Source organism: Carcharodon carcharias, chromosome 7 (assembly GCF_017639515.1).
Source record: "Carcharodon carcharias isolate sCarCar2 chromosome 7, sCarCar2.pri, whole genome shotgun sequence".
Classification (NCBI taxonomy): domain Eukaryota; kingdom Metazoa; phylum Chordata; class Chondrichthyes; order Lamniformes; family Lamnidae; genus Carcharodon; species Carcharodon carcharias.
Genome location: NC_054473.1, coordinates 69,063,570 through 69,088,286, shown reverse-complemented (window position 1 = coordinate 69,088,286; position 24,717 = coordinate 69,063,570).

Sequence of the window (24,717 nt, the reverse complement as noted above, 5' to 3'; positions counted from 1 at the left end):
TATTAACCTGCATCATGACTTATAGTTTAGAATTGTTCAGGAAAAGACAAGATGCTTCAGAGGCACACAAGGCCTTGATAGGGTCTGCACACAGATAAAGGACACATTCCAATCATCTTGAAATATGAATAATAGTACACAGTTAAATCTCTAAGGAAGTTGAGCGACATACAACAGCCAACATTCATTACTAATGCCTAGCAACACTGGTAATAACCAGACACCCTTTAACTTTTACTCATGACCCAACTAACAAGAACCATTTGAAAATGGTCTAGCAGGTCTGGCACTGCAGTCAACGAGATCCCAAATAAACTCTGCCTAAAGAAGGACATCCCATCAAAAGAAGAGTCAAAGTCTGTACTGGGACCACTGCCTTTCTTGATCTAACTTAATGATCTAGACTTGGGTGTGCAGGACACAATTTCAAAATTTGCAGATGACCCAAAACTTGGAAGTGTTATGAATTGTGAGAAGGTCAGTAATACATTTCAAGATGTCACGGACAGAATTTTATTTGTTTTGTTACTGTCCATGATCAATGTGTTTTGTAGGTGAGATGTGTGTATTTTACTTACCCTAAGAATAGTTGTTCCAATTTAGATGAACCCAGCCGCAAGACTTTTTGTGAGTTTTAAAATAAAGATTTATTATTCCGCACTTAACTTCACTGGAGGTTTAAAAAAATGCTACTTCTCACTCATTCGACTCACACATGCTACCACTCACACAAAAATTAGATACAGATAAAAAAAAAACAATATGATTACAAAGTATGTTTGTCTCAATCTCTCTTTCATGGCAGGCCTGTAATTTCTTAAATGAGTTGTGTTTTTAGATAGAGTGAAGGAAGTGCAAGCAGAGAGTTTCTCATTAAGCTGCAATTTTTCTTTTAGTTGAATTTCCAGGATATTGGTTCTCGGATGAACTTGACGTTGGAACTGGTTGGGGAAAGCCTTTCTCCCTCTTTCAAGATATTGCTGTTTATTACTTTGGCTTCTTAGTTATGGTCTTTAGCTGGTTTAAGTTTAGGGACTTTAACTTTTGCCAAGTCCTCGTCTTGCATATTGAAAGTAGCCATCTTATTTTCTATTGCCAGTACTCTCAAAGCTAACTGCTATAGTCCTTTTATTTCTTCTTTCAATAATTTTGGCTTTATGGTGCTTTTCCTTTCTACTTCCAATTCCTCTAAAGTCAGATTTGGCCCATTTGCAATAGATTAATTCCTGGACTACAGCACCCAATTTGTCATGAAAATAATTTATGGCCCAAATTTTTGCTCCTGGGTCGGGAGTACTAAGACAGTACATTCCCTGGCTCCCCCAACCCAACCCAGAAAAAAGAGGCCCGAAAGTTGGAATTTTCAATCTGGGAGGAGGTGGGGGGTGATGGGCTGGATTAGAAATCAAGCCTGTCACCCCGAGAATGAGGAGAGAAGCTGCTGGATGCAAAAGTGGGCTGGGTAGGAGGCCTGCCTTGCTGCCCTGGCACCTCATTAAATCTATTCAAAAAAATGAACAAAACAAAAAAACATCCTTCCAGCCCTCACCTCTCACACCTCTTCACCCCCCACCCCCACCCCCACCCCCACACACTCCCCATCTCCCCATGTTCCATCCATGCTAATCCATGCCACCTCATGCCCCCTAACCATCTTCCATGGCTCCTCATATATGCTCTGCCACCCTCTTCCACCTCTATGTCCCCTTATATCCTCTATGCCACCTATGTCCCTCTACCCTCTCCCTCTCATCCCTCATATCCCCTATGTCATCCTATTCTTCTCTTCCCACCCCTAAGGCTACTCATGCCCCATGCCACCATATGCCCCTCTATCCAACCTCTATGACCCCTCATGCCCCCCCATGTAAAGTGAGAGCTGATCACTCTGCTGCAATGTTGTTGAATCTTTTGTTTAAGTGTCATATGTATTGTTTGATGTTTGCTTTGTATTAATGTAAACTGTTTTAATGTTTTGTGCATGGTTAAATCATTAAAGGTAACTTTGATTAATGAAGATACAGAATAGTCTTACTTTATTTGGCTGGCTACTGTCCAGGTCAATGAATCACTGGAACATTTGTTTCCCTCAGTTAGTGGCAGCTGAATAAATAGGGACTTTAGTAGTCAGACCATCTGTAGGGAAACAGATGTTACAGTGATTTATGGATCCAGACACTCAATACAATGTGGTAGATTGTGACATTTATGTGATAGTATAAAACCAGTGATAGGCAGCTCACTATACATCTCCCCCAATTTTTATTCCATTGCAGGATAGATCAAGAAATTTAAAATGGTTAAGTGAAACCTATAAGAAAATTCATATGACAATGAATAGGAGTCGAGAAGTGAGAGGAGGCAAAATATGTTCTAGTGGATTAATGAGTGACCATTGTCTTTCCAATTCTATTTTTAATTATTCTTTCATCAGATGTGAACATCACTGGCTAGGCCAGCTTTAGTTGCCCATTCCTAATTTCCCTTGAGAAGGTATTGGTGAGTCACCTTCTTGAACTGCTGCACCGCGTACAGGCACACTGTGATGTTAGGAAGGAAGTTCCAGGGTTTTTGACCTAGTGACAGTGAATGAATGGTGATATAGTTCCAGGCAAGGATGGTGTGTAGCTTGGAGGGGAACTTGCAGGTAGTGATGCTTCCTTGTATTTGCTGCCTTTATTCTTTTAGGCGGTGGAAGTCACAGATCTGGAAGGTGCTGACAATGGAGGCTTGGTAATTTGCAACAGTGCATCATGTAGATGGTAAACACTGTTGCCATTGCATCGGTGGTGGAGGGGGTCAATGTTTAAGCTGGTGAACTGGTGCCAATGAAATGTGTTGCTTTGTCCTGGCTGGTGTCGAGCTTCTTGAGCATTATTGGGGCTGCACTCACCCAGGCAAATGGAGTATTCCATCACACCCCTGACTTGAGGTGTGTAGATGTTGGACAGGTTTTAGGGAGTCAAGAGGTGAGTTACTCCCCACAGAATTCTTAGCCTCTGACCTGCTCTTGTAGTTACAGTATTTATATGGCTTGCCCAGTTCAGTTTCTGGTCAGTGGTAACCCCCAGGGTGTTGATGGTGAGGAATTCAGTGATGGCAATGCCATTGAATGTCAAGGCGCGATGTTGACGTTCTCTCTTGTTGGAAAAGGTCATTGCTTGGCACTTGTGTGGCACGAATGTTACTTTCACTTATCAGTCCAAGCCTGAATGATGTCTAGATCTTGCTGCATGCAATAATGTCATCTGCAATCAGGCCTCTGATTTTTAGTCTAAACTGAAAGAATGCACTATCTTAGGAATCTTTCCCTCCAAGTCCCCAGTTATGTGATTGATCTGGGCCTTGGATTAGTCCAAATTGATTTTATAGCATGGAATTCTGACCCATGAGTAAATTTTTCAAAGTGTAGGTTCTGTTTTAATAGTTGCTTAGATTCAAGGTGGCACTGCCAGTCATTTGAAGACAAAGGGTTACCTGCACCTGCCAGCCTTGGCAGGCTCCTGCTGCAATGGCGCTTGTACTCAATTTGCTGAATTTTAAACAATGGCTGCTTGGATCAACAAGCTGCAGACTTCCCCATTTCAGCACTGTGCTTTAGGGTCACAAAAGCATCGAATCTTGGCCTTCACTCGTCTTTCAAGCTATTTCTTTAGTCACGATTTTCCCGCATCATTTGCTGAATTTTTTCTCAGTCTCCCAGCATTTTATTTTCTCCTCTGCATTTTCTGCAAAATCTTGGGTTTTTCCACAAGCTGCCACCATGTTGCAGTGGGTTGGTTATAGTTCAGGAAGTCTGAAGAGGTCTTCATAGTCATACGTTGGTTAATTGTATGTCTTTTTTGACTATTAGAACTATTTACAAATATAGAGTAAAGGGTACAAGCTAGGAGCTGTCTCCATGCTTGCTTGTACACACAGTTCTGTCCAACACTAGACTGACCCTGGGTATGGTTCATGTGCTCTCTTACGTCACTGCTTTGGTGGAACTGTTCTCAGTCCTATATTAATCCTATATGTGCCAGATCTTTATACCACAGGTAAAAGTCATCTTTCACTGTTTTCATGCTACTGCACCACAAATGACTATTACTTCTGTGGATGAGCATGCCTGAGCTGCTTCGTAGAAGAAACCACTGCTTTGCCCTCTGTTCAAGATGCACTTTTGACTGGTTCAGGGAAACAAATAGATATTCACCATTCAGTTTCTGAATAACTTTCTTTTTGCCAGTAAAGAATCTGCTACGCAGACTGTGGGCAAAATTGTCCCAGATTTGCACTAATCGCGGTAGTGGGCAGGAAAAAGGATGTTTTACCCGCCGGCCACAATGGCAGATTTTCACACCATATCATCCCATCCCTGTCTCATTATTAATTCAATCCCGAAAACACGCCGGGTTGCTGGTGCAGCGGCCACTAATTCGCCCATCCCACCATCACCTCAGGCCTTCAGTAAATATGGCAACATATTTAAAGGCCGCCCCTGCACAGAGCCTGCACTCTTCAAGAGATAGGAAGCTGTTCAGAACTGATGGCTGCCAAAGGGAGAAAACACGCTGCCCCCAAATTTAGCAACGTCTTCCTCGAGTGCCTACAGAATGCAGTGGAGGCCCACTGCAATGTCCTGTACCCTCTCTCTGGCCCTGGCACCGCATTATCAGCCAGCCGGAAAAAAGCGACTTTCCTGTGAGCTTGTCTGAATGCCTCTTCCTTGAAGTCGAACAGGTGACTCTGGGGAGATCTGTGCAAAGTTAGAGTGCATTCACCTCCAAGTTCCCCTCGAAGTTCCGGCCAGCTGCACACCTTTTAAATGATGTTGTAAAACACGTCAGCGTACAATCACGCCAACATGCCCAGATGATCCAGCATGAGGGTTGATTCCAGCAAGCAGGGCTTATAATTATCTGCCATTATATGTATTAAAATTACATTCCCGACATGCAGCGGCCAGAAACGCGGCCCATCATTGATGAGCGGAGCGGGCGATCGCAAACTGGTTTCACATTGGCTTGAAACTGATTTTTAGCTTTCTTGCTATATTGTCCACTGGCGCCCACCCTGATGCCCAAAGCCAATGGGGACAGAAAATTCCGGCCTGTGACTTTTATATCTATGTACTCTCTCCAATGCCTTCACATCTTTCCTAAAGTGCAGCGCCTAGAACTGGATGCAATACTTCAGCTGAGGCCAAACTCATGCCTCATACAAGTTCAACGTTACCTCCTTGCTCTTGTACTCTATGTCCCTATTAATAAAGCATAGGATACTGTATGCTTTATTAACTGCTCTCTCAACTTATCCTGCTGCCTTTAATGATTTATGTATATATACATGCAGCTCATCATTACAAGACTTTGTCTCTGGGTGTGATGTTCAGCAGAGGCAAAGGCAATAAAGGTCTCAGTAAAGATGGTGCTAAACATCACTGGAAAGTCCTTTGAGATAATATCCAGGGAATCACTAAACCCTCCATTCGCTGCCACGCTCGACATGGAGGTGTTAAATGCATCTCTGGCCTAATTTACAAGGAAAGTCGCAAGGTTCTCAAGGTCTTCTTGGAAAATACCATCCAGGACTCGGTCATCTACACAGAACATGTTAAAAGCAAGCCATGGATGTGGTCTATGTCCTGAAATGCCAAGGACGAATTCTGTATGGGTTCAGTAGTTGAGGACTGTTAACAAAACTACACGCAGCTCCCACTGCTCCTGCGTCCCCTTTAGAGTTGTACCCCTTATTTTATATTGACTTTCTATGTTCTTCCTACCAAAATGAATCAGCTCACCCCTTCTCCGAATTGAACTTCATCTGCCATCTGTCTGCCCATTTCACCAACTTATCTATACCCTTTTGAAGTTCAAACTATCCTCCTCAAAGTTTACAATGCTTCCAAGTTTTGAATCATTTGCAAATTTTGAAATTGTGCCCTGTACATCAAGGTCTAGTCATCAAAACTGTTCCCACTTGTGAAAGGATCAAGAACAAGAAGGCACAGGTTTAAAGTAAATGGCAAAAATAGCAAACGCAATTTGAGAAAAAAATTTCCACACAGTGAATGGTTAAGATCAGGGATGCACTGCCTGAGACTGTTGTGGAGACAGGTTCAATCGAGGCATTCATGAGGGAATTCATATACATATACATATAAAAAATGTCACTCTACAGTGAAGTGCTACATGTCAGAGAAAGCTACTTTATAACTTAGCAGAAATCAGATGGCATCCCCTTGTCCAAAAGCTGGACCATAATTACCAGTGAGACAACAAGGCAGCTGCTTTGATGGCTCCAAGACTCAAAGAATCACTTATTCTTGCTTTTCAGGCTGTGAAAATTAACAAAAAATTGATGTTCCACAAATATCGCTGTGGGTGAATTTGAGTTCAGTTGCACATCTAAGGGAATGAACTGCTCATCAAGATGGTTCTGCTCCACTCTGCTTCCAGATGCTGCAGGGGAAGATTAACATTTGTTTGCAAGAAACCTGGAGCATTATGGTTCCACAGAACTCTGATTGTTTTTGTATTGTTCAAAAAGCAATATCTTTCACTGTATTTTAATTCCTTTTCAAATAGCATATACACAAGGCTACCTATAGACGATCAGCCAAATTGGAAGCTGAAAATTTGAGGGATTTGGATAATGTGACAATTCCACATTATCTGAATTGCAAGATTTGGGGGAGGGAACTCACTATATTTGCTAAATAAAGCTGATATTATAAATTTGAGTTTATTATAGTTATCTCCTGTGGTTCACTGGCATTAGTCAGTCAAGCAAACAGGCTGAGCTTTTTTACTTTTAGCCCAGCTTTGTAACAATAGTATGCCCTAGAGATCTGGGCCAAATATTTGTGTCTTTTGCATGGGTGCCCTTTCATTCTCTTTTGAAGGCAGACTGAGCAAACAGTTCTTAGTGAAATGAGGCTTGATATGAATCGATGAGTGCTTTATTTCACAATAAGATCGACAGAGAGTACAGCAATGATAATTGGACTCACTGCAATTCAAAGTACAGCTTATCTCTGGGAAATAATATAGAATAAAGAAGCTGCCATGATTCCCCACATCAGTGGGTTGTCATTTGACTTAAACATGATAATTTCTGATTTCCCTTGCACACTAACCATTTCATAGACTTTTTTGCCTGACTGCATCATAGTAATCAGTATTAAAGAAAACTTCCCTCATTGCCTGTGGCTGGATTTTATCTCTTGGTATTCATCCAGAAATAAGATCATTTAGCCTGGAGCTGAGTCCTGTGTGCAGGGCAGGGTTAGGTTGCTGTTGTGACATCAGGAAACCCAAAAGATCAGGTTTCCTGAATGACCAGCAGAAGCTAATTACAGGGCTACATTAGTTTTTTTTCTCTCTGTGGGGGTTTCACCCATGGGCAGTTTGTTTGACAAGCTGGAGGCCTTTTGGGGAGGAAGCCTACTTCACAGGGCCAAAGCCTGATGGAGCTGATGGTAGCACTGGGGGAGTGAGATAGAGCAGGGGATGTTGGAGGTCTCAATGTCTGGTTTGCAAGGTAGGAGCCTGGATCATGGGGGATTCTGATGGTGGGGATGGGTGGGGGGAGGCCAATGGTGAGAATAACCCAATGGTGGTTGGAAGGAGGAGAAAGTAGACGGATTGTGGGGGCAGGGTGTGATTAACTGGGTAGCTTGTTGATGCTAGAGGAAGCACTCCTGCTCCTCTTGGACCACAAGCAATTCTGTAAAAGCATTTACCTCATTGATTCAGTCCTTTTTGCCTCATTTAAGTTGTTGAGTCTCCTGAGGCCAGGGAAACCCACTGCCTGTGGTAAAAGTAAAATGACTGTTAAAGTAAAGGCATTCAGCCTCATTATATGCATGGAGGCAGGGGGCTTGGCTGAGGTATTAAATGAATACTTTGCATCTGTCTTTACCAAGGAAGAAAATACTGTGCAGGTCATGATGAAATAGGGGATAATCAGACACTGTAAGAGTTTAAAATTGATAAGGAGGAATTATTGAATAGGCCGTCTGTACTTAAAGTTGATAAGCCACCAGGACGAGATAAAATTCGCCTAAGGATATTGAATTAAGTGACTGGAAATTACAGAAGTACTGGCTATAATTTTCCAGTTTTCTCTAGACTCTGGGATGGTGCCAAAGGACTGGAGAAGTGCAAATGTTACACCATTGTTCAAAATGGGTGTAAAGATAAGTCCAGCAACTACAGGCTAGTCTGTTTAACTTCAGTGGTGCGAAGCTTCTAGAAATGATAATTTGGGGAAAAAAATTATAGTCATATGGGAAAATACAGGTTAATTAAGTAAAACCAGCATGGTTTTGTTCAGGGAAAATCATGCTCCCTAACTTGTTTCATTTTTTTAATGAGGTAACAGAGAGGTTTGATGAAGGTAATTCTGTTGATGTGGTTTACATGAACTTCCAAAAGACATTTGAGAAAGTGCCACATAACAGACTTATGAGCAAAGTTAGAGCTTGTGGAATAGGGACAATATCAACAAAATTGGCTGAGGGACACAATATGAAGAATAGTGGTTAATGGATGTTTTTCAGACTGAAGGGAAGTTTCTAGTGGAGTTCGCCAGGATAGGATTCAAACTCATGAGGGTCTGGACAGAGTAGATAGGGAGAAACTATTTCCATTGGTGGAAGGATCGAGAATCATAGCATGCAGAATTAAGGTGATTGGCAAAAGAAGCAATGACAACATTGTTACGACTGGGTGAGGACTGGTGGCAGGACTCACCTTTTCTTTCCCTCTCCTCGGTTGAATGTAACAGGGATTTTTGAAACTTATAAGGATGATAGTATCAATTCAGTGACTGCACTTAACTGTTTATGTGCTGATTGCAAAGAACTCAGTCCAACAGGTTTTCTTCAGTTTATACATAAAGGGGTTAGTTTTATTGAGCTAAAAACCCACCCAAGTAAACACAACATAAATACAAGCATGTAAAATTACAAATTATATAGCAGAGGAGGTTCGCTTTTGACCTAATTAAGATTCAATGATAAAAGACAAAAAACAGAGAGTTCACTGTTTATGAGTCCTTCCCTGTTGTTCGTGGTTGAAGCAGTTTTTTTTAACAATAGTCCTGGTTTTTCCCGTGGAAACGTTGCTTTGGGATTTTGAAGTATCCTTCAACATTCTCTGTCTGTTGACCCCAGTATGATATAAGCAAGCAGAGTTAATTTTATTTGAAGCTCTCTATCTCTGTGATTCCTGTGGAATTCTCTACCATAGAATGCTGTGGAGGCCAAGTCACTGATTACATTTAAGAAGGAAATAGATAGATTTCTAGACTCTAAAGGCATCAAGGCATATGGGGGGAGAGCAGGAGTATGGTGTTGAGATAGAGGATCGGACATGATCATATTGAATGATGGAGAAGGCTAGAAGGGTCGAATGACCTACTCCTGCTTCTATTTTTCTATGTTTCTATGTAAATATAACAGAGAAAGAGCTCTTCTGAGCATGAGGCAGTAAGGAGAGAGAGGGGGATGGTGTTACTTCTCGAATTGCAGACTTCTTCCTCAAACTCCTAAAAGCAACCAGGGTATTGTAATAAAAAGGCATTTCAAAATGGTAATTCTGGTCACATGACCTTTTTCCTTATAATGTTGAGTATTCCACAGAAGATATTTGATTAGCTCATGTCCGGATATACCTTGGCTATTGTGTTATAGCCTAGGTGATTAATTTCTTTAAGGCTCCAGTCATCTCTTCTGAATGGACCATTCTTTCCTGTGATGAGCTAGGAAGAACCTTCTATAAAGCCATTGTCCCAGTAGACTTTCTATCTCTGCCTGAAAGGTAGCTTTTTAAAATGAAAATGATGAGAGCTGGTTCATCTTTGATGTAATTCCTGACATTAGCAGATGCAAAAATCCATAGGAGGTTTACCTGGACAGGTCCCAATTGTAATCCCCATTGGAAACTTTCAGAAACTGACCAAGTTGTAATTCTAGTCATGTCAGTTGACCTATGGAAGCCATCTTAAGTCAGTATATTTGCTTTTTTAAAAAGTTATTTTAAAGAAGTTCAATATATATTTGACCAGCCAATGAAATTAAAGATTAATGTTCCACATGCACACACCAAGTCGTTATGACAACATGAGGAAAAAGCTTTTTCATACAGCGAGTGGTTAGGATCTGGGATGAACTATCTGAGATTGTGGTGGGGGCAGGTTCAACTGAGGCATTTAAAAGGGAATTGGATTACTATCTGAAAAGTAAGAATGTTAAGGGCAATTGGAGAAGATAGAGGGAATGGCACTAGGTGAATTGCTCCTTCAGAGAACCAGCATAGACACAAGAGGCTGAATGGTCTCGTTCTGTGCTGTATTAACTCTGTGATAATTTAAATTATCAGTCCACTTTGTGTGGGCAAATTGGTTGCTGTTCTGCATCACACCTCCATTAAAACAAGAAGTGGGTGGGTTCCAACGCTGGTTTGAATCCTATTCCAGACTTTAAACATTTTAACCTCTTGTCATGATTCTAACCCATTGTTTTCAGGAGTTAAAATTTAACCCAATGTGTGGAAGCTGCTTTTTGATCATTGAGATAGTCTGCTAAATCAATGATAATTTAATGTCAATGGGGAAGCAACATCAACAATAGGTTATTAGCCTCTTAAGTATATATAATTCCTGACTCTCATTTTGTTTCAACTTGTGTGCATTGATTATATTTTCAAAAGGTTAATATTCATCGTAGAATCACATCACAGCACACATTCAGCCCATCACAGAGATAAAAACAAAAAAACTGATCATTGTTGTTGACATCTTTTGATGATCTGCTTCTATCACTGCTTGTTTGTCCCTACAACCACACCAACCCCCTCCACTCCTCTCTCTCTCTTTTTCTCTCTCTCTCCCCCCCTCCCCCCTCCCCCCCACACACACCTTAAACCAGCTTATATTTCAACTCTTTCTTGGACTCGAACTCAAGTTCTGTCGAAGGGTCATGAGGACTCGAAACGTCAACTCTTTTCTTCTCCGCCGATGCTGCCAGACCTGCTGAGTTTTTCCAGGTAATTCTGTTTTTGTTTCAGCCCATCACTCCTGTGCCGGCTCTTTGATAGAAGATGGTCCAATTTAATCCCACACCCTATAGTCTGCTAATGAATTTTCCTTAAATACATTCCCAATTACCTTTTGAATGTTCCTATCCATTCATATAGCGTATTCAGGACCTTAACAACACTGTGAAAAAATATAAGTGCCACTTGATAGCACTGTCAACAGCTTCTTCCATCACTTCACTGAGGGTTGAGAGTAAACCGATGGGTGAGCAATTGATCAGGTTGGATTTTTGTGGACATGACATAGCTGGATGATTTTCCATGTTGTCGGGTAGATGACAGTGTTGTAGCTGCAATGGAACAATTTGGTAGGAGTGCAGCTATTTCTCAAGCACAATTTTTCAGTACTACAGGTAGAATATTGTCAGGGCCCATTGCTTTCACTCTATCCAGTGACTTCTGTTTTTGGAGTGAATCAAATTGTCTGAAGACTGGCACCTGTGATGTTGGAGACCTCAGGAGAAGGCTGTTTTTCTTTAATGTGCTGGGTGATCTTGATTCCTCAGCATATTTTAGATTATTTTTGGTTGAACGTAGCTACTGGAAGAAAGGTAGAGGCACAAGCAATTTAAGCAGTGCTCTATAACATTTGCTGAAATGGAACTACCATATACTTCAAATCACTTTTAGGTTCAAATTGCACATAGCTCAATAGAACCATGCTAATGAGGCCCAATTCTCCAAATGATGTGGGCTTCTCTGCCAGCCCAACAGTCATTTAGTTGTGTACTGCACCAGCTGACTACCTCATCATTAAAATCCACCCAAAGTAGAACAGCTCGTCTGCATTGTGACTTTCTGAGCACACCCTTACTGCTTCCACAGCTTCTCCATTCAAAATGCTGGACTACCTTTTTGTTTTCTTTTTATTTTTTCATGGGATGTGGGCGTCACTGGCTAGGCCAACATTTATTGTGCACCGCTAATTGCCCTTGAAAAGGTGGTAGTGAGCTGGTGAGTTGGTGTCCATAATTCTGCTTCATTTGTCACTACAATATCTCAATTCTAAAATTTTCATCCTTATTTACAAATCCCTCTGTGACATTTGCCCTTGCCTACCTCTGTAACCTCCTCCAACCCTGGAACCTTCCGAGATCTCTGCGCTCCTCCAATTCTTGCCTCTTGCACACCCCTGATTTTCTTCACTCCAGCCAAGCCATAAGGTCTGGAATTCCCTCTCTAAACCTCGCCACAGGTGCTCCTTAAAACCTACCTCTTTGAACATGCCTTTGGTCACCTGTCCTAATATCTTTTGATGTGCCTTGGTGCCAAATTTTGTTTGATAGTTGTTCTGTGAAGTGCCTTGGGACATTTCACTACATTAAAGTTCATCAGCAGAGGGTGTCCACTTAAGTACTAGGACTGATGGAAAGCTGTTCAGCATTGTTCACCTGAGATCCAAGACAAAGGTGTGCCAAGTACCCATTAGAGAGTTGCTCTATGCTGACAATGCCACACAAGCATTCCATATCGAGGAACATCTCCAGCAGCAAATGCAGATTCTCATGCCTGTATAGAGTTTGGTTTGACCTTGAGCTCCAACAAGACAGATGTCATGATCCAGGATGCTACCACATCGCCACCTATCAGCATTGACAATGTGACGCTGGAGGTTGTTGATAGCTTCACACATCTAGGTTCCACAATCATCAGCAATCTGTCACTTGATGCCAAACACACGTGTTGTAAAAGCTGCAGCTGTCTGTCCAAGCTGATTTGGAGAGTATGGAACAACAGCAACCTGACTGAGGCAAGATTGCAGGTTAGCCTTGTTTTCCACATTTCTACTTTTGGACAGCGGCTGATCATCATTCACACCTCCTCTGGACACATCTTATTTTCTTTTATTGTCCCATTACCACTCATTTTGGCTATTCCCTCCAACTCCTTCATCATTTAATGTTTCCTGTCCTCTGCCCTATCACAGACCTTCCCATTTGTTTTTTCCACCCTCCCCCATTTCACCTCCTTAAAATCTATTACATTTCTGACTTTTACATTTCTGACTTTTCCCAGCCCTAATGAATGATCACGACCTGGACCATTAACTCTGTTTCTCCCTTCACAGATGCTGCCAGACGTACTGAGTATTTCCAGCATTTTCTGTGTTTATTCCCTTTCAAATCTCTTCCATTTGATATGTAGTGTCTAACTACCCAGGATGCCTGTTTAGTACTGGCCTGAAATTGAGGGTAAAAGAACTTGTCAATAAATTTGCAATACATTTTGTTGATAAGCATGACAGTGTCAGATGAATTGAAATGTGAGGATGAATTGATACTCCTTAGTTTTACTCATATGTTTATATTATTGGTATCGCTATTGGTGCGATTGAGAAAATGCTCCCCAATATTACACAGTATTGCATAGAATTTGCAGCACCAAAACAGGCCATTATGCTCAACTGGTTCATACCTGGTATGTTTTTTGATTCCCATATGTTATAAATAGGCACACTTTAGACTCGAAATGCTGGATCTTCATCAATTGTATTTCTTTCAGCTCTCCATGGGGCTGGTGGACCAATACATCATTACTCAGCACATAACTACAGTGCAGCTGTGAAATGTGGTGCTCTGGATATACATTTTCACAACAATTAGTTCACATTTCTTTATGAATGACAAAACAATACAACACTACTGATGTTCATTCTCCGAACACAGCTCGTCCCAACCCTCTTCATCTAACGCTATCATCATAACATTCTAACCCTTTTTCCTGCTTCTTACCTAACCCTTACATGTATCAATGCCATCTGTCTCAACTCCTTGCGGTAGCAAGTTCCACATTCTCTCTGGGTAAAGAAGTTATCCTGAATTCCCTAACAGATTTATTAGTGACAATCTTACATTGATCAAGCCTTGTTTTGGCCTGTATCCACAGCACTTTGCTGTGTGGCAGCAGCAAAGGGGCAACTTCATGTGTAGCACTTGTGACAGACTTTGCCTTTCCAAAGTCAGCTTGTTTAGCCGTCAAAAGAATTACAGCAGATGATCTCATCTTACCTCATCAAAGTTCTGAGAATGCATTCCCACCATCTCCTACAGATGGACGGATGCCAATCAACTGTTCTGGTCTGACCTGCAATTGGAAACGTTGGACTGAATTATACACTGAGGCTGGGCTCCCTGCACCCCAGTGTAAATGTTGGGGGTGAGCCTGGCCACCCACTTGGCCAACTCAGCCCACTTAATTTTTTTGCGCAATGGCCCTTTAATTAGTATGTGGCAGGACTTGCACTTGTTCCCAAGAGGAAGTCCCACCTCAGAGATCTGCCAGCCAATCAGAGGCCAGAAGCTTAATGCCACACCAGGATCGTGTTGCAGGAGGCTTGGGAGGAAGAAGAAGATGGGAACCCTGTAACCCAAGTTATCTGTGATCTTTCTGAGGTCAGATTGGCAAGCCCTGGCAATCCTCTTGGGGTTGGTGGGGGGCAAGTTGAGTAGGGCAGAGAGGGTGGGTGATATTGAAAGGAAAAACTAAGGGCTTGGGGGCCTCCGATTGGCATAAGGGGCTTAGGAAGGAGGAACCCCCTCTTTCACTGACCAGAATGGTTAAACCCATGGGGCTACACATTGGGCTCAGGCCTCTCCTGCCGCCCGTTAAATTGGGGGGACCCTTAACTGGCCATTAATTGCCCACTTAAAGTCCTCAATTAAGCCATGGGCAGTAGCCTACCCACATTTTCCACACCATCCATAAAATTGTGATGGGGGTAGGTGGGCTGGCAGGCAGGCATGCCACTGAGGGCACAGTGGGCTAATTTACAGGTCCACCTGTCTGTTTTCCTGCCTGCGAGCAGCCTGTAAAACTCAGCCCACCTTGTCTAGGTTTACCCTATCAAACCTCCTCATTACCTTAAAGATCACAATCAGATCACCCCTCAACCTTCTCTTCTCCAGAAGAGAAAAGAGCCCCAGCCTGTTCAGCTGTTCTTGCAAGTTAAAACTCTGCAGCGGGCAGAGCGCCTCAGGATGTGTTTCTTACTCATGAGTAGGAGATACAGACGTAAGAGGATGCATGGAGGCAAGGCACATGTTCTGACATACATTCAGCAAGATGGAACTCATATATTAATGCTTCAACTTGCCATTGTTGTCATGTTAAATTCCATAGGGAAAAGCTGAAATGGAGCTAAGATTAGTCACAAATCCCTCGAGTTCCCTCTTGTCATTGTATGTAAGTACAGATACATCTGTGAGCATATTTCCAGGCTCTTATTTCAGTGGATGTTCTGACCCTTCAATGTTTATTTGATTCTACAGAACTTTCTGAAAGATGACAAAAACTTTTTTAAGATTGTAGATTGAATTGGCAGGGGAAAGGTGGAGAGATATGAAAAAACAAGTTTCAGTCACTAGCGATCTTGATTGACATTTTCCAAAAGCAAGATACATGGCAACAAGCTGACAACTCATATCCGAGTGCTTTCTCATTTGCATGTTAGTTGGGTTAACAGAGTGCCACCAAAGATAACCATAACAAGACAGGTGGCCCATAAGTTTGACTGTATGAGCTGTTGGGAAGATAAAAAGACTCAGAAAAAAAATCTGCCACCAGGTATGCCATTTGTTCCCCATAATCCATCTCCAGCAATCCACGGTCAATATTTTGAGGGAATGGGAAATTAAAATGAGAAAATATTGTTTTCAATCTACAAGAGAGAAAGGAAACCTTTTGAGAAACTTCTACAAACTAAGGGTTTGACTTTAGATGGCAGACCCTGGAGGGTTTTCAAAGTAAAGATCCTTCCCTGCCCTGGAAAGTCTATTTGCACAGTAGTTATCGAACAGGGAGGCACCCTCAAGCAGAATTTTAATTGCTTTTGAATCTTTTTGTCCTTGGGAACATTCATTTGAAACTGAGAAATCTTTTATTGATCTACATGCACACAAGTGCAAATAAACTATGTAGCATTCAGCCATGTTTTTATTCTGGTAACTCAGTCTGAACTCTGTATCAAGTGCATCCCAATTTATTTTTAACCCAATTTCTATTGAAATAAAGAGCAATTGAAACATTGGACAGAATTTTCTGCCCACCAGGCGGGCAGGCCTGACCCAATCTCTGGCGGGCGAGGAGACGATCCCCACCAGAGAAGCGGGCCCCGCCGCCATTTTAAGTGGGCAGGCCAATTAAGCTATGCGCTTCCTGTGCAGGCGGGGGGTGGTGGCGGGGGGGGTGGGGGGATTTCCCCAAAGGTGAAGTGCTGCCTCAGGGAGATCGCTTACACTTGTACAAATATTAAAAATAGAAAAATAAAAAAATCCTTAACATGTCCCCCTCATGTGACAATGTCACACGAGATGGGACATGTTAATAAATTTCACTCAAGCTTTATTAAAGTTTTTTAAACCCTACATGAAACCTCATCCGGCCGGTGGATGAAGTTTTATGTTTTCTCTATTCCCCGCTGGGGCTCCTGGCCTGCCCGCCAGCCTTAAGGTTGGAAGGGCAGGTCCTTTAATTGTTTTCATTATCCTTAATTGGCCATTGACAGGTCGGCGGGCCCGCAGCTGATTTTGCTCTGTCCCCGCCTTCCTGAAAATTTAAATGGGGTGGGATGACATCGGGGGTTCCCCCGACATTGTCCAGCGTCATTTTGTATGTCGACGAGCGGGCCCCGTCCCCTGCTTGCCGATGGCAAAATTAAGCTATTGTTCCATTTTCCTAATTTCTCATAAAACGCGAATGGCAATTCAGTTTGAAAATAGTTACCGTTTAGAAACTATAAGTATAACTGGTACCTTTCATTAGGTAGATAAAGATTGCATCAGAGATTACTTATATTTTCTTCTATAGCTTCCTAAAGGATCTTGAGTCCCTCCCATAACATATTTCTATCCATCATTCTGAAGCTTCAGTTAGTCCAAAGCAGCCAGTCTACTTAACTCCATCCTGCTATATGATGTCACTTACTTGAAAAAGCGTAGTCTTATTCATCATTAATACATTTAGAGGAATAGAAAGTCAACCAGCCACAATATCAAATGCCAAATTTAATTGGATATAAATCAGCACTTGTCATTCCACCCAATGAGGGTACAACTCCAGTACATTAAACCAATGGGCTGAAATAGAAAATAATATTACTTAGTCAGAACGAATCACTACCCTAATATTTTTAATCTATTTTAGCTTCTCAAAGTTGTTTTATCTGAGTTACCTTGCCTGCAGAATCTATTTGAAAACATTTCGATCCTTTCAAAATATCCCTGATGAGAAAATACTAAATCTATTTGACATAATGTTTATTCTGACCATTCATCTATGTTTTTCTCTAGAGCCAGAAAATACAATTTTCAGCTCTTAAAGTTTTTAGACTATTTTTCCTCCTCCCAAAAAATATGCAATTACAATTTTTCAACACAATTTCACAAGGCATAGAATGATTTAATATTGCCAAATTGGTATTTTGAAGCAGGGTTGGATTAGCTCAAATGCTGCTGATACTGCAGACTGGCATAGAAAAAAGACATCATGACTGCTGCCAGGAATCTGGACATTGATCTGCATGATATGCTGAGTATTGTTACACACCAGTTGGAATTGAGGGAGTGGAATCCTTTTATGTTTGCAGTACATTTCAGGACTTTACGTGTGCCACTTGCAAAGCTACAAGTGTGCTGTCAATGGCCCCCTGCACCATGGGGATGTTTGCAATCCTGGTGAAACCACATGCACACTCAACCTGTTTCTCTCTGGAAAGACAGAATGCAATGTCTTCAGATCTCCTTGCACACAGGTCCTCCCTTACACAACAATTGACAGCAAACTGCAAGAAGTTGGAGATGTCACCTGCCTGAAAGGAGTCCAATACATAGAAGTTCATGGCCTCAGTCGCCTTCACAGCCACTGGCAGAGCAATCTTTGCTCTCCTTTTACTGAAATAGAGACATTGCACACACTGTTCCTACCTGAGATTGCGATAAGAGAACCTGCAGACCCTGGGTGGATGGCCTCCTGCTGAGAGTCCTTCTCTCCTCATCCTCCTCACTTTTTCAGCAACTTGTCCTCCTCTGATATCTCTGCTCAATCTCCCTGTCATGCTGTAGGCCAAGGAGCATAATTAACCTAAAAGTGGCTGATCATCTCCTTAAATAGTGCTGTTGAGGCATCCTTCCAGCTACTGAATGTATGTTCAGCTGTGTGAATTTAAGAGAGGGTGTTTGCTGAAGCATTGAGATCAAAAAATGACATCACTCAAGTCAAACCAATGTTAAATGCTGACTCATGTCACAATCCACCCAGTCTGGTTACTTCCGGTGCCCATTCCCAGTGCCCGGGCTATCAACCTATCAAAAGTGGTTCCGACTTGGCTTGCACCAAAAGTGTATGTGAGGGGTGCAAACCCTGTCAATTTGGACCTGAGATGACACTGATGGGGCCAGAAATAGGATGTTACACAGCCCATTGTTGTAGAATTGATATTTCCATATTATAAGGTAAGCACAGCCTTGAATTAGTTTCAAACAAGCAGCAATCCCATTTATTTGTGAACCAAAACTAAACATGATTCATTCCTTTTGAAACTAGTTACTTATCTGATATAATTAATCTGTCCTATTTTCGTTTTCATTGTGTAATACAAAAGGGAATGGTACACTTGGCAGTTTGCTTAATTTTGTACTTTTGTTAATGAGATCCATTAAACATTTGATGTCAGACTTATTTTGAGTTACTGCCTCCACTAATTCAGTGGAGCAGCGCACGCACGGCTTGTATGTGAAGCAGCACCATGTTATCATAATATGAATGTTTCATATGAACTTGAAACCTACTAAGATAAATGAGAAGAATTACAGTAATAAGTAACAAATGAGAATTGAAATTAAGTGACTGTATAGAGACCTTGCAGGGAAATAGAGAAACAATGGAAAAATAGAGTTACCAGCATTATAAAGAGTATTATTCATTTTCCTTTGTAGCAGGATTTTTGTTGTGTTAATCCCCCTAAGGCCTGTGTATTACCTAGAAAACTAAGCTTCAGGGAAATGGTGGACACTGGTTTTCTTACTACAATAGGGCAGCATCCCCACACCGCCCCAACCCCCCACCGACATGTGAACTTAATTAAGATCTCCTCACCCCGCCCACGCCATCTTCAAAACCTGTCACTGCCCCCGAAGGTTTCCTCACTGCCTGGTGTCTCTAAATCAGCAGGTACAGCAGCCTAACAGTTATAATGTTAGACTTACAACTTACAGGTCATGAGTTTAAATCCCACCATAACAACCTGAAAACCATGACAACACAATTCAATCAGCCTCGTAATTTGCTGATGGCACCAGAAAAAAAATGACCATGAAAGCTGACAGATTGTTATTTAAAACCCCATAAAGAAAGCTCTGCCTGGTCTATCCTGTACATGGTTCCAGTTCCACAAGACCTGGCTGGCAGTCTGGCATAGAGATCTCCTGAGCCCCTTTATTTATAGGCAGCACACTTCCTGCCAACAGGCCTCAGGGTCAGCCTGAAATTGAGCCTCAGTCCTCATTTCAATTTGTTTTCTGGGCCGTCAGCCCCCACAGGCAGCCCATCCAGTTTAGTTTTGTGAAGTTAAGGACGCTTGCCATGCTGATACTAAGGTAAGTCCAGGGGTGGCCAGTGTCAGTGAGGCAATGTCATGTAGTTATGGAGTGGGAGGTTGGTAGTGGAATGCACTTTGCTCTCCATGGCTCTACAGCAATAATTTTTCTATGTTGTAATAAAAACAATGTACCTTTTGAGTAGGGGTTCTACTGCGTTATGAAACATTTCAGTATATTCTCCTTCTAGTAAGAATATACAGATAGGACAATGCAACAAAGCTACATCTATTTCCTGATCACCTCAGTTACGACAGGAACCTGTGATCCCAAAAAAACATCGGTCAGTTTGAGGGCCCAGCTCAGTCCACTTACATTATAGGCCAGGATTTTCTGGCCCCATTGTGGTGGGATCCATCTCGGGAGAGTCGGCAGCCCAGCCAAAAGCCCATTAACTATCAGCAGTACTGGATGATCCTGTCAGCGAGGCAGGAGATCCCACCCATTGGGCAGAAGTTTCCATGCACGCTGGCATCAGGTATGCTCGGCGGTGTGAGGGTAATATGACAAGAAGGCCAAAAATAGGTTTCACTACGTCATGAAACCAATTTGCGATCATCCGCTCAGCCTGTCGATAGCGCGCCATGTTTCCTGCCACCAAACATCAGGAATCTCATTGTAACATATCTGCATATCATTTAATGCTAGCCCAACAGAATCCTCCCACGCTGGATCACCCACCCACGTCGGTGTAACTGCACACTGATGTGTTTCACAACTGCACTTAAGTGACGTGCACCTGGCGAGCTGCACTTTGCTCGGAACTTCAAGATTTGTTTGCCTATCTTGCTTCGGGCAGCACTCGCAGTCATCAGCGCCAGGCTTTGCAGACAGCACCACGGCTATTTTAGGGGGGCTCACAGACAGGTCTTTACCTACCAGGTCAGCAATAAGGTGGGAGTGGCTTTGTATAGTTGTAGGGTTAGGGCTTGCTTGAAGAAGGGGAAGAAGTGGCCTCAGGCAAGGGAAGAGGCGGCAGGAAGGAGGGTATCTCAGAGTGTGTGCGGGGCCACAAGTTGATCTCTGCAAGTGGCTTCAAGATGGTGAGGGCTCAGGAGGCAGTCTCCAGAGCAGATGAGGCCAGATAGACATGTGAGGGTGTGTGTGAAAGAACAAGTGGTGATGTCCTTTGAGCTAGCAGTGACTGAGATGCCAGTGAATGTGTGATGGGCTTGAGTGTGTGTGAGTTTAGAGTGATGAGATGGTTGCCTTTTCCTGGTGACACAGATGAGATAATTCATCCCATATCTGCATTGATGGCCAACCTCTTCTGTGCAGCATTGGCACTGATCACCACTGCCATCGCCTACTAATCTGGAGTGGTAATGTTGCTGCCCCTCCTGCGCTCAGAGCAGGGGTAGAGGACATCATGGCAGGCCTCCACAATGTCCAAAAGGCACTCAAGGGATGCGTCATTAAACCTGGAGGCTGCAGCCTTCTTGCCTTTCGGGGCCATGTTATATTTGCAGCACTCCTGGGCTGGAAGTACTGAGAGGTGTGCGTGTGGCTGTACTTTAAATGTGGCACCCAGCGTGACGAAGCAGCGAGGTGACGGCGTGGCAGGTGAATCAAAGCCTGACGCCTTTGAAATGGCGAGTTTCCCAAGAATGCACAATTAATGCAGCGGGTTTGGGATGAAACAGTGTGAGAAGCCACCATTGCGGCTGGCGATAAAGCATCATTTTATCTGCCCGACACTGCACTTAGTGCAAATCAGGGACCATTCCGTCCATTGTCTTTACTTGATTCAAACTAATGCAGCTTTACAGTGCTTCTTATTCCTATTAATTTTATTGAGCCAGTCACCAGACTCAGTGAGTTGATGAGAACAATACAACTGCAACCACAATATTTCTTCATCCAACTTACTTTTTCAACTAGTTTGTCTCTTAAGCATCAAATAGCATGCATTCTATTTTCAGTGCAATATATACTTGTGCACATTTCATGTAATCTGTCTTTACGTATTTTTGACTAGGATCATGTAGCAAACCGAAGGGAGTATTGTGATGGAATTTCCTGATTTTCCAATTAGCGGAGAGAATGGGGAAGAAAGTGACAAAAGTGTCGCAGTGCAGATTTAACTAAGTATTGTTTTCAAGCTACAAGGTAACCTTGGGCACAAACAAGTTCTTCAAAAATTGGCAACAGGTTTTGATGACAAGCACAGAGTGATATTCTCCATACAGAAGACAACAGGACAAATATTCAATCAGAAAAAATACTAGGAATTATAATGCAATGGTTGTAGAGAATTTCTATATCTAAAGGTTAGGCAAAACTCTGTTGGCTATGGTGCTGCATTTGATTATATTACTGGACGAATAATCCAGAGACCTACACTAATCATCCAGAGAACATGAATTTAAATCCCACCAAGACAGCTTAAGAATTTGAATTCAACTTCAAAATTAGTAAAAGGTATGGGTAAAGGTGACTGTGATGCTGTTGAATCTAAATATAAACCCAACAGCTTCACTAATATCCTTCAGGGAAAGAAACCTAATGTTTTTTTCCAGTCTGGCCTACATATGGCTCCAGTCCTACAACAATGCAATTGACTCTTAACAACCCTCTGAAGTAGCCTAGTATGCAAATTTGTTGCATGAAACAACTAGCAGTAGTTCAAGAAGACCTCCCACCACCTTCCCAGGGCAAGTAGAGATGAGCAATAAAGCCTCTTTCAACAATTCCAACATCCCAAGAATCAATAGAAAAGATCTTGAATATTACAGAATAGAGAGTTTGTCACTGAAACTTTCCATCTTGCACTCATCAAGGTAAACAAAAGAATGCCAAACTTCAAACAATAACAACAATTTCTACCAAATGAGAAAATCATGCTGATTGGTTAACAGGTCAACTCTGATTGGTAGAGGCATTGACTGGAGAAAGAAACAGGGAACTATAGATTCCCCAATCTCCCTGGTAATTTAGAAAAGATGCAGGGCTTGAATATATTTCTTTTTTTGGCAGAGAATGGGGCTCTGCTTATGAATGTATTTCACTTATTGCAAGAATAAATGAACCATGTTACAAGCTTGACTGGTTAACTTAAATCAGTTGTTAGTGTAGCTATTAGCACACTCAGAATTGTTTAGTAAGTGCTGCCCAATTGTGGAATAACATCTAACAGTAGCTGTTTTGTTTTGGGTTTTAGAAGTGCAGGCTGGATGAGTATGGTTTGTACTCTGCCTATTGTGAACAACTGAAGAAGCATGCTGATTGATTCAATCAGCCAATCACTGGGAATTATCACACATAAAAACAGAAAATGCTGGAAAAACTCAACAGGTCTAACAGCATCTATGGAGAGAAAAACAGAGTTAACATTTCGAGTCTGTATGACTCTTCTTCAGCTCTGGAGTCATACAGACTCGAAACATTAACTCTGTTTTCTCTCCCCAGAAGCTGTCAGACCTGCTGAGTTTTTCCAGAATTTTCTGTTTTTGTTTCAGGTTTCCAGTATCCACAGTATTTTGCTTTTATCACTGGGAATTATCACCTGGTGTCACACCGACACTGAAATTCATACATGACTTTGTTCAATAGTGTGGTAGGCAGCATCCTGTTAGTGGAAAATAACAGGATAACATTTTCATTGGATTCCATGAGAAATGTGTTTTGAATGAATAATTTGTATTATTCATAACATTTTTATTATGAAACGGTTAAAATTGACATTACAAAATGTCAAACGCAATATGTTATCAGCTGTCCCTTGATCCAAGGATGACGTCCATTCAGGGTCATGAATTTATACCATGGGTAGACACTGCATAGAAGTAGCATGAAACAGCTTCCTTATACATTGTTCAAATTTTTGACATACTTAGGTAATTTGAGGAAGACTGGGCACTTTTCAGGTCTGAAAGTGGTGGCTTTTGGCCCATATGTGAATTTGTGAATGCACAGCAAACTATTATCTGATCAAAATAGCCATGTTCCACAGGATTGCTTTGATGCATTCTATTTCTGTCTCAAGCTTGGAAGGTGAGCAAATAGCTGGGGCCCTATTTGCAAGATTGCTGATGAGGTCATCTTATAGCACATGGAGCTGTATGAATCCCAACGTATTGATGGGTGAAGGTAGGCTTGCGGTGTGCAGTAGTGGAGAACCCATTCGCAAATTTTTCAACTCGCACGATGAGGAAAGCACATCAGTCTGCTCTATCTCGTAAGTGAATATGAGTGCAGTATTCAGGTGTGTAAACAAATCCTTTTACAAATTTGCACTACATCACTATGGCATGGCAATATAGACACACCGCCATTTTCTGAATCTGTATTCATTGAACTTATTATGAACTTAACACCTTGCACAGTCAAGTTCAGTTTTAATGACACTATGTATTATTATATGCATTATTCATAACTTTTGTAAAGGTGCATTATTTAACAGTTAAAATTGACATTACAAAAGTGCAATATGTTCTCAACTGTCCCTTGATCCAAGGATGACGTTCATTCAGGATCATGAGTTTCTACCATGATCCTTCATGTGACTTGAACAGGACAATTCATGACCCACAGATCTTTGGGCACATGGGGAAAGATATCCCACAAGGTGGTGGGATCCAGAATGCAGGATTTGCTTCCTTTCTTTTCCTTCTCTGCCACCAAACTGTCCCCTCATTAAAGGTTGAGATTCAAAGCATGATATAGCTTGATGGACAAGTTTTGTATGATAGGTGGCAGGTTCCTCTCAGGCATTAATGTCAATACTGCTGCACTTCAAGGAGAGCTTCAGAGTGTCTCATCGTCAAAATTGATTTTGGATCTCCCCATCAATAGTGGCCTTTTTGAGAGAGGTGGCTGCCAAGGTATGGGAGTTGTCAACATATTCCAGAGTCTCTCCTTAGGCATATATGAGAAGTGGAATATTTGGCTGACCAGGTGTGGGTTAATAAATGCTTTTTGTTTGGCAATATAGATCAGTTTCTTTCAACAAAGTACATAAAGTGCCACACTACAATCGCCATTACAGGTTATATTTACCATGTACATTCACATTTCATGTCAAACATTCCCTAGTGCAT